At 44.1% G+C, this 13,732-nt stretch overlaps 1 protein-coding gene across 1 annotated transcript in view; it reads right to left on the bottom strand.

Moving 5' to 3' along the window:
- The window catches only part of LOC137624244 (uncharacterized), a 54,331-nt gene extending 42,048 nt beyond the window's left edge, over window positions 1–12,283 (bottom strand). The window contains exon 1 of the mRNA XM_068354756.1: window positions 12,198–12,283. The gene's annotated coding sequence lies outside the window, so the exon portion shown is untranslated. The remainder of the gene's footprint in view (window positions 1–12,197) is intronic.
- Window positions 12,284–13,732: the final 1,449 nt, after the last annotated feature.

Raw genomic sequence — 13,732 nt, 5'->3', positions numbered from 1 at the left:
AGCACCGACTTCGTCGTCTCCATGGTGAACGTCTGCTTGGTGACAAAGACATTTAGAGCACTGACGTCCAGCACCGGTCTCCACCCTCCTGTCTTCTTCGCTACTAAGAAGAGACGGTTGTAGAAGCCCGGGGATTGATGGTCCCGGACTATGACTACCGCTCCCTTTTGTAGCAAGAGAGACACCTCTTGCTGTAAAGCTAGCCTCTTGTCCTCCTCTCTGTACCTGGGAGAGAGGTCGATGGGAGTAGTTGCTAGAGGGGGCTTGCGCAAGAATGGAATCCTGTACCCCTCTCTGAGCAACTTCACAGACTGTGCGTCTGCACCCCTGTTCTCCCAGGCCTGCCAGTAGTTCTTGAGCCTGGCTCCCACTGCTGTCTGGAGAGGTTGGCAGTCAGACTCTGCCTTTTGAGGACTTGGAACCCTTCTTCTTTTTGCCACGTTGACTATCGGCACGGGTACCTCCTCTGCTGGAGGTTCTGCCACGAAAGGGCGGAATGAACCTAGACGCTGGTGTGTCCATCCTAGGTCTAGGCACGGAAGGTAAAGCTGTGACTTTACGTGCGGATGAAGCCACCAGGTCATGGGTATCCTTCTGGATCAACGAGGCGGCAATCCCCTTGATCAGCTCTTCAGGAAAGAGACACTTGGAAAGCGGAGCAAACATCAACTCTGACTTCTGACATGGTGTGATCCCCGCCGACAAGAAGGAGCAAAGGTGATCTCGCTTCTTAAGAACTCCAGACACGAACGAAGCCGCAAGCTCGCCAGACCCATCCCGAATGGCTTTGTCCATGCATGACATGATGAGCATGGCAGAGTCCTTATCCGAAGGGGAGGTCTTTCTGCTTAACGCTCCCAAACACCAGTCCAGGAAGTTGAAGATCTCAAACGCACGAAAAACTCCCTTCAAAAGATAGTCCATGTCCGAAAAGGTCCAGCAAATCTTGGAGCGTCTCATAGCCAGTCTGCGGGGAGAGTCTACCAGACTTGAGAAGTCGCCCTGGGCAGAGGCAGGAACTCCCAAGCCGAGATCTTCTCCCGTGGCATACCAGACACTAGATTTGGAAGCAAGCTTGGTCGGTGGAAAGATGAAGGATGTCTTCCCAAGTTGCTTCTTGGACTGCAACCACTCTCCCAGTACCCTTAAAGCTCTCTTGGATGAGCGCGCGAGTACGAGCTTCGTAAAGGCAGGAGCTACTGACTGCATGCCTAAAGCGAACTCAGAGGGAGGTGAGCGCGGGGTTGCAGACACAAACTGGTCCGGATACAACTCCTTAAACAGGGCAAGGACTTTCCTAAAGTCTAAGGAGGGAGGCGTAGTCTTGGGTTCCTCTATGTCGGAGTGTTGATCGTCCAAATGCGCAGCTTCGTCGTCATCAGAGACTCCTTCCTCCGAATGCTGAGGAGGAAGCGGCAAAGGAGGAGAAGAAAGCTGAACGGCTGAATCCGGCAGCACGGGTGCATGCGTAGCTGCACTGGATCCAACATCATGCCGCTGCTGGTCAGTCTGAGAGCTGGCAACAACAAAAGCGGAGTGATGGTGCGTGGTGGGGACTGCCGTGGGTTGCGGAGACTGCCGCATTGCGTCAAAACACGGCAGCTTGACAGCACCTTCCCACTGCTGATGCGGTAGCTCACGCATGTCAACGGAGGGTGCCGCACGTCGGCTAACGTCAACATGCGTCTGGCAGGGTCGACTGCGCATCGGTGGTGGAGCTCTCACAGCCGGAGTGTGGGAGCAGGCAGCCGCAGTGTCTGCTGAGCGCACAACCGTGGCAGGTTGTAGGTTAACAGGTGTAGTCTCAACCTTCTCAGCACGATACTCCTGCATGAAGGAAGCTAGCTGAGTCTGCATAGACTGCAGCATAGACCACTTAGGGTCTACAGCGGTTGGTGCGGCAACAGACGGAGTGATTGCCTGCTGCGGAACCACTCTACCTCTCTTGGGAGGTGTGCAGTCTTCGGAAGACTGCGGCGAGTCCGAACTGACCCAGTGGCTACACCTGGGCCGTTGGACTCGCTCGGAAGGGACCTTGCGCTTGAGAGGTCGTGAGACCTTGGTCCAGCGTTTCTGACGAGAAACTTCTTCCACAGACGAGGAATGAATGGGCTCACTCGTCTGTTTGTGGATGGGACGATCTCTGCAAGATACGTCCGCAACCACTGAGGGTACATCTGTACGCTGATCAAGGCCTGTCGAACCCTTTGGTCCTTCGACATTGCTTCTCCCCTGGGCTTGGGAGCTTGCAAGAGGTCCCGGACTGGGAGGACGACTGGCACGAACAGATGCACCCTCATGCGTAACACTGACACTGACACTTTTCACCGCACTTGCACTCACTACACTTCCCACTGCACTTTTCTCCTTCAACTCTTTGACATCGGCCAAGAGTTGATTGCGGTCATTAGCTAATGACTCCACTCTGTCACCAAGAGCCTGAATGGCACGCATCATGTCCGCCATCGAGGGTTGCTGAGAGCTAGTAGAAGGGTCGGGAGTCACCACTACAGGGGAAGGAATAGGTTGAGGGGCATGAGGAGAGGAAAAATCAAAAGAGCGAGACGAACTCCTCCTGATCCTATCCTTCTCTAGCCTACGTGCATTCTTAAGGAATTCATTAAAATCGAATTCCGAAAGCCCAGCGCATTCCTCACATCGATCTTCCAATTGACAGGATTTACCCCTACAATTGGAACAAACGGTGTGAGGATCTATAGAGGCCTTCGGAAGACGCCTAGAACAGTCCCTAGCGCTACACTGCCTGTACTTGGGGACTTGAGTATGGTCAGACATCTTGAATTAGTCAAAGGGGGGAATCCAAAATCTATCCTAGTCGTCAACAAATAATCCAAATCTAATCAAAAAAGCTTGATAAGGTAATGATAATAACTCCTGTACAGCGAAAGCTAATATCTAGAGAGAATACATCACCAAATAGCGTGAAAATCAACTCCAGAAACAACAGCGTATCAAGTAGGTCTTGCCGGTGGCACGACAGAGAGAAAATTGGTTCTTGTTGACAAGAAGTACCTGAGTACCTACTCGACAGATGGCGCTGTTGTTGTACACCCCCACCTGTATAGCGATCGCTGGCTTATCCCGACCGTAGGTTTTTTCTGTCGGGCAACAGAGTTGCAGCTACATGATCACCGGGTAAGATTAATATTGAAAAAAACTTGCTCAATCACTCTTGAAACATCAGTAAATAATGTTACCAGAACAATTATTCATAAATTCAATTTTATGCACAATTTCTAATAACTCCATTACATTTGCTGGGAACAACGGACTCAGCCTACGATATATCATGGTTTGGATGAGAATCAAGAGGTGGATTAAGATTGAAAAATGCTGAACAAGAATGGCAGGCATAGTAAAGACTACAAATAGTGTTGGCACCTGTTAAGGTGGGGAGGGAGTGAGGAGAGTTAGGGAAGACCCTGTTACAAGATTGAGGGGGAGGCAGAGAATTAGAAGACGAGATAAGGTGAAGGATGATATGGAGAGAAGTTTGGTGGAAGAAGATGCCTTTGATAGAAGGCATTGGAGAGACATCATCAGCCAACCGATATCATGGTTTGGAAATACAGTACTGCTGGTGAATGACGGGGAGTCACAAGAGGTGAATACCAAGCCTTAGTAAATAAGGACAGTTTTAGGCAAGGTAAGTGTACTTAAGGCTAGGACATACCCCATAGGTTTCATTAAACCATAGCACAACACAGGTTGCAATTGACACCTTTTTGTAAAATTACAACTGTACCAAACTCAATTTTCAACTAGGGTCAAATAAATATGACCAATATTTATATTTAGGTCATTAAGGATGTGTGTCAAATAAATCTGACCATTATGTCTATCGGATATTAATTACAAATATATATTAGTATCGGAGAACAAGAAACTATATATCTGAAAACGAAGTTTGGAAAATAATAGGATTCAATCTAACCTAACCTAGGATGCAGGAACTGACATCCTTCACTGGATTAAACTATAGCAAGTAGTACCCGTTTGGGTAAATTTACAGTTTCATCCATTATGTGGAAACTGGAATAAAAATATATTTGTTGCATCAGAAATAGTGTAGTTTCAACAAATTTAACGTTTATTTTGACTGCAAACCATCCGATTTAGAGATTTACTATGGAGTTAAAACAACAAGTTTTTCCAGAAAAATTAGTTTTTGTAACCATGTTTTTATTGTTTTTGTTGCATATTATGTTGTAATGCAGAAATACCCTTCTTTATCCCAACAATTATGGGGGACCCCAGGTGGGAACCGGGGTTTTGGGTGGGGGAGGGGGCATCCAATGATATTTGCACTAATTAATGTTCCACCACCCCTCCCTCTATACCCCTACCTAGCCCTACCGGGGGGGGGGGCCTCCGCCCCCCTGCGACCCCCCTTAAGGCCACAGTGATTTTCAGGGCACTACCGAACCTAATAAACCCACCTAACCTAGCCTAGGGGCCCTGTACCCCTACCGGGGGGGGGGGGGCTCCGCCCCCCCCCTTAAGGTCACAGTGATTTTCAGGGCACTACCGAACCTAATAAACCCACCTAACCTAGCCTAGGGGCCCTGTACCCCTACCGGGGGGGGGGGGGGGAGGGCTCCGCCCCCCCCTGCGACCCCCCCTTTACCCCGGGCTAAATTTAAATATATATTTTGTTAAGTCACTTCTTACCTTAAATGGAACCTGACGATGATGATGTGGAAGGCTGTGGTTGACCCTCTTCTGAATCATCAATAGCTACTGGAACCCGTTGTGCCTCAGATTGTGGAGGATACAGTTTGCTGGCCGTGATAAAAAAATGATGGAGCAGCTCCTCCTCAGGGTATTTGTGTATAAAAATAAAACGTGACAAATACTGCCTGAAGTATTCACAACGGTTACCAGGCCGTTGTATCCATTCCTTCAGCTCCCGCCAAAGACGTTTGTGGAATACCAAACACAGTTGCTGGAACGTTGGCTTTATTCAGCTTAAAGTTGTGGCAAGGTGTTGGCCAAGCAGGTACAGTGTTAGGGACTCAATGTTGCCAAGCAAGCATACAAACACCAGCAGTCACAGTTACCAATTCACACTACATTCACCCCCACTGAGAAGAAGAACATACAGTACAATACACATCTGCATCATAACAAAACATGAATTCACTGATTTCACACCAACTGTAATTATTCTTACATCGCATTTGCATTACAAGGCTCACCTTATTGGCACTACAAATTTCATATCATATTACAAAACTCATGAGTACTTATTTTATTTGATAACTGGGCTCATCTCACATAAAAAAAACACATTGGTAACAATGGGCCCTATAACTACTAATTCATAATAAACACATTGACATAAGGACACTTACCATAAAAAACACATTGGTAACAATGGGCCCTATAACTACTAATTCATAATGAACACATTGACATAAGGACACTTACCACCCATACTACTCCCACTCATCTAGGACAAAATCTGAGAGATAGACTGGAGGGCGCCTAGTGCGACTTGAGCGTTGAGGCGCCTCTGAGGTTGGCGTTTCTGTGGGTGTTCCTTTCGACGGTACCTTTCCCGGGGTGGGCGGTTCTGTGGTTTGTGGCGGTTCGGTTGCGGGCTCCCTCCCCTGGTCTTGTTTTGTATCCACTTGACTTCTTTCCGTTCTCTGGCTGGGGTCTCCAGGTGGGAGGGTGGGTCCTTGATTAATGGGAGTCTTACCATTCTCTCGCATGTTGAAGATATGACGGCTTCCTTTATCGTGACAGGTGTTTGGACTGAATACTTTAGCTGCAGGAGCCAGGTGACGAGTCGACACAGTGGATTCCTTGCCGTCTTGGTGTGCAACACGAACCCATTGTGGGTTGACATGCAGGAGTCTAACTTCCTCGACCTCAGGTTCGTACTTGGATTTCCTAACCGTTTTCTTTAGAAGAGCTTGTTCATTTTCTGTCATCCACGATGGAGCCGCCTGCCCGTATGTTGCTTTCCTGGGGTGCAGGAACATGCGCTCATGCGGTGTTTGGTTCGTAGCGACGCACAGAAGGGACCTCATGCTGTGTAATGCTTGATCCAGGACAGCCTCCCACATTTCTATAGGGAGGGAGAGAGAAGCGAGAGCTAACCTTACGGTGCGCCACAAAGTTCCATTGGCTCTCTCGATCTGGCCATTGCCACGGGGGTTATACGCAGACGAGTAGCTTGTAGCCACTCCACGGTCATGAAGGAACTTTTGGTACTCTGACGACACGAAAGCAGGTCCCCTGTCTGAATGAATGTACTCGGGCAGGCCCCAAACTGAAAAGAGAGTAGACAAACATTTAATGGTGGTACTCGCTGAGGTGTCTTCTGTTGCAAAGGCGAACGGAAATCTGCTGTACTCGTCGATTATGTTGAGAATGTATTTGTTCTTTGAAGTGGACGGCATCGGACCTTTGAAGTCGATAGCCAGACGCTCGAATGGCCTGGTAGCTTTTATCAATGTTCCTGTTTCTTTGGAGAACTTAGGTTTGATCTTAGCACAGGTTTGACATTTAAGTATGACAGTCCGAGCTTCTTCAATGGTAAAGGGTAAGTTTCTCTGTCTTATGATGTGGGTCATCCTTCTGATTCCTGGATGGCACAGGTGCTCGTGAAGCTGAGTCAGCTCATCTCCTTGAGTACAGGTAAGTGAAGCCACACATCCCGAGGCACGAGAGAGAGCATCTGCTACTTGGTTCTTTGATCCAGGTCTGTATGTGATGTCGAAGTTGAAACAACTCAGTTCCAGCCTCCACCGCATTATTTTTTCATTCTTGATTTTGCCATGGTTCTTGGCGTCAAACATGAAACGCACCGATTGCTGATCAGTTATGAGTCTAAATTTACGTCCTAGCAGAAAGTGTCGCCATTTCTTAATGGCTTCTACGATAGCACATGCTTCGCGTTCCACTGCCGATTGTCGTTTCTCCGATTCTGAGAGCGAGCGAGAAAAGAAGGCCACTGGTTTTCCATCTTGTGTCAATGAGGCTGCAACGGCGTCAGCAGAGGCGTCTGTTTCGACTACAAAGACTGCTTCGTCATCTATAGCAGCAAGTGAAGCACGAGATATTTCATTCTTTAGTTCTTCGAGTGCTTGTTCTGCGGATTTGGCCATCGGGAAAGTTTTCACTCCGACTAAAGGTCGAATTTTCTGGGAGAAGTTCGGTACCCACTTCGCATAGTGGGATAAAAGTCCTAACGTTCTTTTGAGACTAGGGGTACTGTCCGGAGGGTTCATCTCCAGCAACGGACGCATTCTCTCCGGGTCAGGTAGGACTTGGTGATCATTCACTACATGGCCCAAAATTGAGATTGATGTTTGAGCATAAACACTTTTCTTGTCATTTATGGTAAGTCCATACTTCAATGCAGTTTCTTGAAAGCGTTTCAGATTTCTGTCGTGTTCTTCACGTGTGTGACCGCAGACCGTGATGTCATCTATGTAGGCGAACGTACCCTCTAGTTGTTCCTTACCAATAATTTCGTCGAGAACTTGCTGAAAGCAGGTAGCCCCATTGGTTACTCCAAAAGGCAAACGTGTGAATTCGAACAGCCTTCCATCCGCTTCGAACGCCGTGAATTTCCGATCAGCCATGTTCAATGGTATTTGATGATATGCTGCCTTCAAGTCTATGGAGCTGAAGTAGCGGTAAGTAGAAATTTTCTCAATCATCTCGGTGATCCCTGGAACAGGATAAGCAATTAGGTTGGTGAATCTGTTTATGGTTTGAGAGTAATCTATGACTAATCTTTTCTTATCACACTGATCGACGACTACCACTTGAGCTCTCCACGAGCTGCGACTCGGTGTGATGATGCCCTCCTCTAGCAGCCTTTTTACTTCTTTCTTGATGAACTCGGAGTCCTCTTTGGAATACCTTCTGGATTTCACCTGTATCGGGTGACAGTCGACTGTCAGATTGTCGAAGATGGCTGGCGGTTCAATTTGAGCCGCTATCAGAGCACAAGGTGACTGGATGCTTAGCTCCAAAGGTGGTAGCGTCCCACCAAAGTCTACGCTGACTTGCTTGTGTAACTGTAGGAAGTCATGTCCCAAAACAACTGGAGCCACGCAATCGTCCATCAAGTGCAGACAGAACTCAGGGTATACTCTTCCACTTACAGTTAAATCATAATTGCAACACTTGTTAAGTTTCATTGTCTGTTTGGCATTAGCCATGGTTATGCTGCAGGCTGAAGAACGAGTCACTGAGTTCATAGCCCTAGCTACTTTGGCATCTATAAAGCTTTTAAATGCTCCAGTGTCGACCAGCCCGTCCAGGGCCTCCCCTCCATTCAGTTCTACAGGTAGGACAGTTTTGTAAACACTTCGTAGTGCAGGAGAAGCTGCAGTCACAGCGGCCCCTGTTAAGGAAGCAGGGATGGACTGTGGGAGATTGTCTGGGACTACTCCAGCTACAAGATTGGAGTTAGTTGATTTACCATTATTGTTCCATCGTTTTCTTTGCGACTTGCAGACACGAGCATAATGACCTACCTTCTGACAGTTGGAACACGAGGCTTTCTTGGCTGGGCAGTGGGCTCTGGGATGTAAGGATCCTCCACAAAAGAAGCACCTCTGACCGCTGACGGCGGCAGCACACTCACTTGGATTCAGGGAGTCACTCATTTCGCTCGGAAAACTGTTGGGATCCATTTCGGGTTTTGCCTGATCATCTATCAATGCTGCCACTGTGGTATTGGTTTCACTTGCATAAGACGCTGAGTGCAGTTGAGCCATTTCCAGTGCACGGGCTTGTTTCACAGCTGTGGATAAGTCCAAGGATAAGTTCTCTAACAGTCTCTGTCGGATTGCATTAGATGCCATACCCGTGATGTATGAATCTCTGATGGCCAGTTCTTCAGCCTGAGCGGCTGTACAATCAGAGAAGCTACATTCCGAGGCCAGACCTTTGAGGTTATCCAAAAAAGCGTCTAGAGTCTCACCACTCTGTTGCTTGCAGGTGGCTAATTTGTATCTGGTAAACACTTCACTTTTCTGTTTCACAAATCTAGCCTTCAACAGGCTTATGGCAGTGGCATATGTGGTGGCACTTTTGATTATCTTAAACAGTTTACAAGATACGTGAGCACGAAGCAAGGCCAACTTATCTGGATTTAAGTCCGGGTTGATGGCCGCACAGAACGCCTCAAAGTTATCATGCCACATAATCCATTTGTCCTCTGCATCGGCTGATTCTGGGTCCACATCAATCGGGCTGGGCCTCAGAAACTTGTCCATGTTGAATATTAAGCTGAATAAATTGTGGAATACCAAACACAGTTGCTGGAACGTTGGCTTTATTCAGCTTAAAGTTGTGGCAAGGTGTTGGCCAAGCAGGTACAGTGTTAGGGACTCAATGTTGCCAAGCAAGCATACAAACACCAGCAGTCACAGTTACCAATTCACACTACAACGTTCAATGTTTTGGGTATGGGTGTCGGGGTTTGAAGGATCCACAAAATTTTCAGAATGGTTTACAGTACGGTGATCGTATTCAAGAGACTGCAGAGAATTATAAGCCCGCCACTTATCACTAACAACAATGCTGCCCCGTTTAATGTACTTCTCAATTAAAGGGATGAGGGTAGCTGCATCACGCTTCCGTGATAATGGGTCAATTAAAGGCACAATAAATGTTTTTTTGGACTGCCTCTCAATACCCCCCAACACACATGTCACTCAGAGGCCTTCCACGGTCATACTTCCGTTTTCCAAAATGAGATTCGTCAATCTCAACGATTACACCTTCACCACCAATAGCCTCTTGGTTATCAAAACTAAATTCAGTCACTTCTGAACAAAAGCTTCTCCAGTCTACACTAGTAGAAGGAGATATACTGAGGCCCTTAATTACAAAATGGTGGTCCCAACACTTATGCAACCAGTGATTGACAAATAAACTTAATTTCCACGGGGGAAGGTGGGACCCGTGAAGAAAAGTTCCCTAATAGTCACTAACACTATAATTGCACAAACGCCTTTTCTTCGTTTTAGGTATTTTCACTGATTTTGTACAATACCACACATGTCTATCTTCACGGAAAAGTACAGGCGAATCACATTTAGCACACGAAACACTTGTAGGTAACACTAAATGCTCTCGAAGAAACCGATTCACAATGTCTGGGGTACCATTATAATTACCATGAAATCGGCCGATCACTTCAAAATAAGAATAACGACATATATCGCACACCTGCACCGGAGGATCCATGACAGTTAAGTAACGAGAAAACTTAACCGGCAGGTTTCCAACCCCAAAACAAACGACAATCAGGAGTTTTTCCCAAAATGAAATAGGAAAAAAACAAAATACTATCGGTTACAATGTTATATTGCACGAAAAACAGATCCTTGAAACAAGAATAAGAGACAAAATGAATCGTCCAATAATAACCCTTGAAAAGATCCCAGTAGTATTTTGATTGGAGGAGCGACATTAGTGGGAGGAGCAAATGCGCATTCAAGCAAATATTGTCACATTACGCAATGGGGAGGAGCCAAGTAGGATGAAAACAGATATACAAACTAACAAGAGGTACCTTGCGTGGCCATGGAAAGATATACACTAAACTTAGAAAAAGTCAAGACCTTCAATACCTGAAATAGTTTCTTCTCCGTAAGTATGCATTAGCGACAATAATGTATTAAGAGGAAGTATTTGGTTATCACGTGCTGTACTAGGGAAACATATTATTATAATACATTTCCCATAATGGATGAAACTGTAATAATACCGCCGTTTGGTTTCCCTTAATCGTATAGCAATTTTCGAGAAAAGAGCATTTAGATTGGGGGTAGACCGATTACTATGGAGATATATGAACCAAGAATTTCGATTGTCAAAACTGGGTGTAGGCCTAAGGTAATTTGTTAATAGTATGATAGTGTAGCTTCTTGACAAAAACATATGTGAAATTTCTTCCAACAGATGTTTTTATCGAAATTTAGATCATTATTATCGACGCACACCATACATCTTTTCCCCAGCCCTCTAAAGGCCTACATGATAATGTAGGCCTACATGATTGTTTCCATAAGCAGAATATATCTATAATTATTAATTTCCGATGGACACAATGGTCAGATTTATTTGACACATCTTTAAAATCCCCAATACAAATCAGGTCTATGGTATTTCAAATTTTCCCCCAAAACACGAAGTTCACATTAGGGCTCTGTTTAGCACAATATTCTTGATGCTTCATAAGGTATTATTTTACTGTATTACAGATTCTCATTTCGAACAGAAAATATATGTTTTCCTGTAGTAAATGACATTATTTAACCGAATTTGACCTTTACTTCATCCACAAACAAACAAAACAACTAGACTAGTGGACTACTAACCAGCTCGACCAGTGGTGCCAACTTGTCACATTAAAAAAAAAATCTGCAAATTTACTGAAAAAAATCTGAATAAATCTGTATATTGTAAAATTAATCTGTATAGAAAATCTGAGGAATTGGTAGGTTATATTTTAGCGTATGTTACTAGAAATAACACGTAATTTAGAGTAAATCAATTGGCTGAAGGAAAAAAGAAAAAGAAAAAAGATTTCCTGTATTAAATTCAAAAGAATTGAAGTTTAGATTTTTTTTATTTGGGGGAGGGAGGTGTATTGTCTCCTAAAAATCTGTATATTTAGCTTATTTTGTAAGAAAAACCTGAAAATCTTAATCACGCTGAAAAGCTGGATATTTAAAGATTAATCCGTACATGTGGCAACACTGAGTTCGACTAACTTCAAGAGCCAGACTGGTTGTTGTTGTTGCGGATAAAATGAAGGTGAAAACCGGTTAAATTACGTTATTTTATACAGGAAAACATGTATTTTCTGTTAAAATGTTTAAATATAATGGCTCTTGTTCAAATTCCGACCTCACTTCGCTCATCAAGAACATATGAACTGCACACGTTAACATTAGCAATGTTACACTAACATTGCTAACGTTAGGAATGCTACGCTAATATTAGAAATGTTACGCTGACGGCTGACATTAATTTCTGTGAATTCCACAGCTTAATAACAAATCCTCTACGGTATTTCTAAACAAGGACAATAATCGCCGAAGAAGAAAATATTTACATTCAATTATACAACAACAACAAAAATATATATACATATAGCCTACAGCAAAAAAAAAAAAAAAAAAAGTTCGTGTTACCTGTTTGGCAGTTGGAGTAGCAATGGTAACTGGCAACACTACAAATTCTGAACGTTTGCAGTGTTGCCAGATTATAGCCAGTACTAAATAAATATATATTTTTTTCGTGGTACAAATTCGGAAGTTAATACTGTCAACTATTTTCATAATATTCTGGACTTATATTCCCCTCATATATTTTCCCCAGTCCAAAAAGCAAAACATAATTATATGGATTTTATAAGCCTACTTCTATGAACATTGTAAACATGGCTTATATATGTTTTTTATTACATAATTAGCTATAATTTATACAGTTCTACAGTCATGTGACTAATTAGTTATATCAGTCGCTAGGAACAATACATATACCTAAGAGTAGGCCTATGGACACTAAATATGCCTAAGAATAGGCCTAAGGATACTAAATATGACTGAAAGTAGGTCTACTATACTATATAGCCTATATACTCAATATCTGTACCAATTTGGAAACACTGAGATAAATCATTACATTCGTTAAGCTACATGAACTGCCATTTTAATAACCAATTAAGCATTAATTTGTTCCTTTTTTATCATGAAACATTTTAGATTAATAGAATCACATATAATTCCATAATGGATATAACCGATGTAATTATTAAAGCCCAAGGCAAACTCTTGTAGGCCTAATGTGAACAAATAAGACTTACAGTTTAAAGGTCTTGTCAAACAGGACAATGCCCCAGAGACTGACCATATATACATATGATCAGCGCCCAAGCTCCCTCTCAACCCAAGCTAGGGACCAAGGAGAGCCAGGCAATGGCTGCTGATGACTCACCATATAGACCTATAAGCTCCCCCAAACCCACCATCCTTAGCTCACAAGGATGGTGAGGTTGCAGCGACCAAAGAAACTAATGAGTTTGAGCGGGACTCGAACCCCAGTCTGGCGTTCACCAGTCAGGGACGCGACCACATCGGCCACTTCAGCATATAAAAAGTACTTGGAGATGAATAAGACGAAAAATACAGTATCTCAGGTAGGTACTTCTATTAAAGCTGTTTATCCTCATTTAGGCACATTATATTGACACATTTAATGCACCGGATATTAGTGTTAGGCCTACCCTTACATCCAATACGTTCATAATAGAAACTAGGATATTTCTTCTAGATAAATGACTTTATCAAGGATCAAATCTTCCTATTGTATGACTTATTTCTTTGACTTACTGAGTGGGGATACCTTAACGCAGTGAAAGGTTTTGTGTATCGCCATGATCAGCAAAGTTGCACTAGTCAGGGCCACATATACTAGGCTGGTTTGCTGTGAATGTTAACAGGCTATACGCTTTCCTGTGGAGAATTTGCTGCCTTGCAATTTCACTGGTAGGTCTAAAGCAACCTAGCTTGATTTGTAGTCATATTTAAATTTAACAATGAAAACAACAAACAGACAAAGCATATATGTCCCACAACACCAGATTACCTATCTTTATGACTGCAGCAAACCAATTATCAAAGTAAAAATATAATTCTTATTGCTATGGGTATTGCTTCATCCAGGG

Source organism: Palaemon carinicauda, chromosome 31, assembly GCF_036898095.1.
Source record: "Palaemon carinicauda isolate YSFRI2023 chromosome 31, ASM3689809v2, whole genome shotgun sequence".
Classification (NCBI taxonomy): Eukaryota; Metazoa; Arthropoda; class Malacostraca; order Decapoda; family Palaemonidae; genus Palaemon; species Palaemon carinicauda.
The sequence above is the reverse complement of the archived record's forward strand: the minus strand, read 5'-3'. Positions and strand labels throughout refer to the sequence as shown.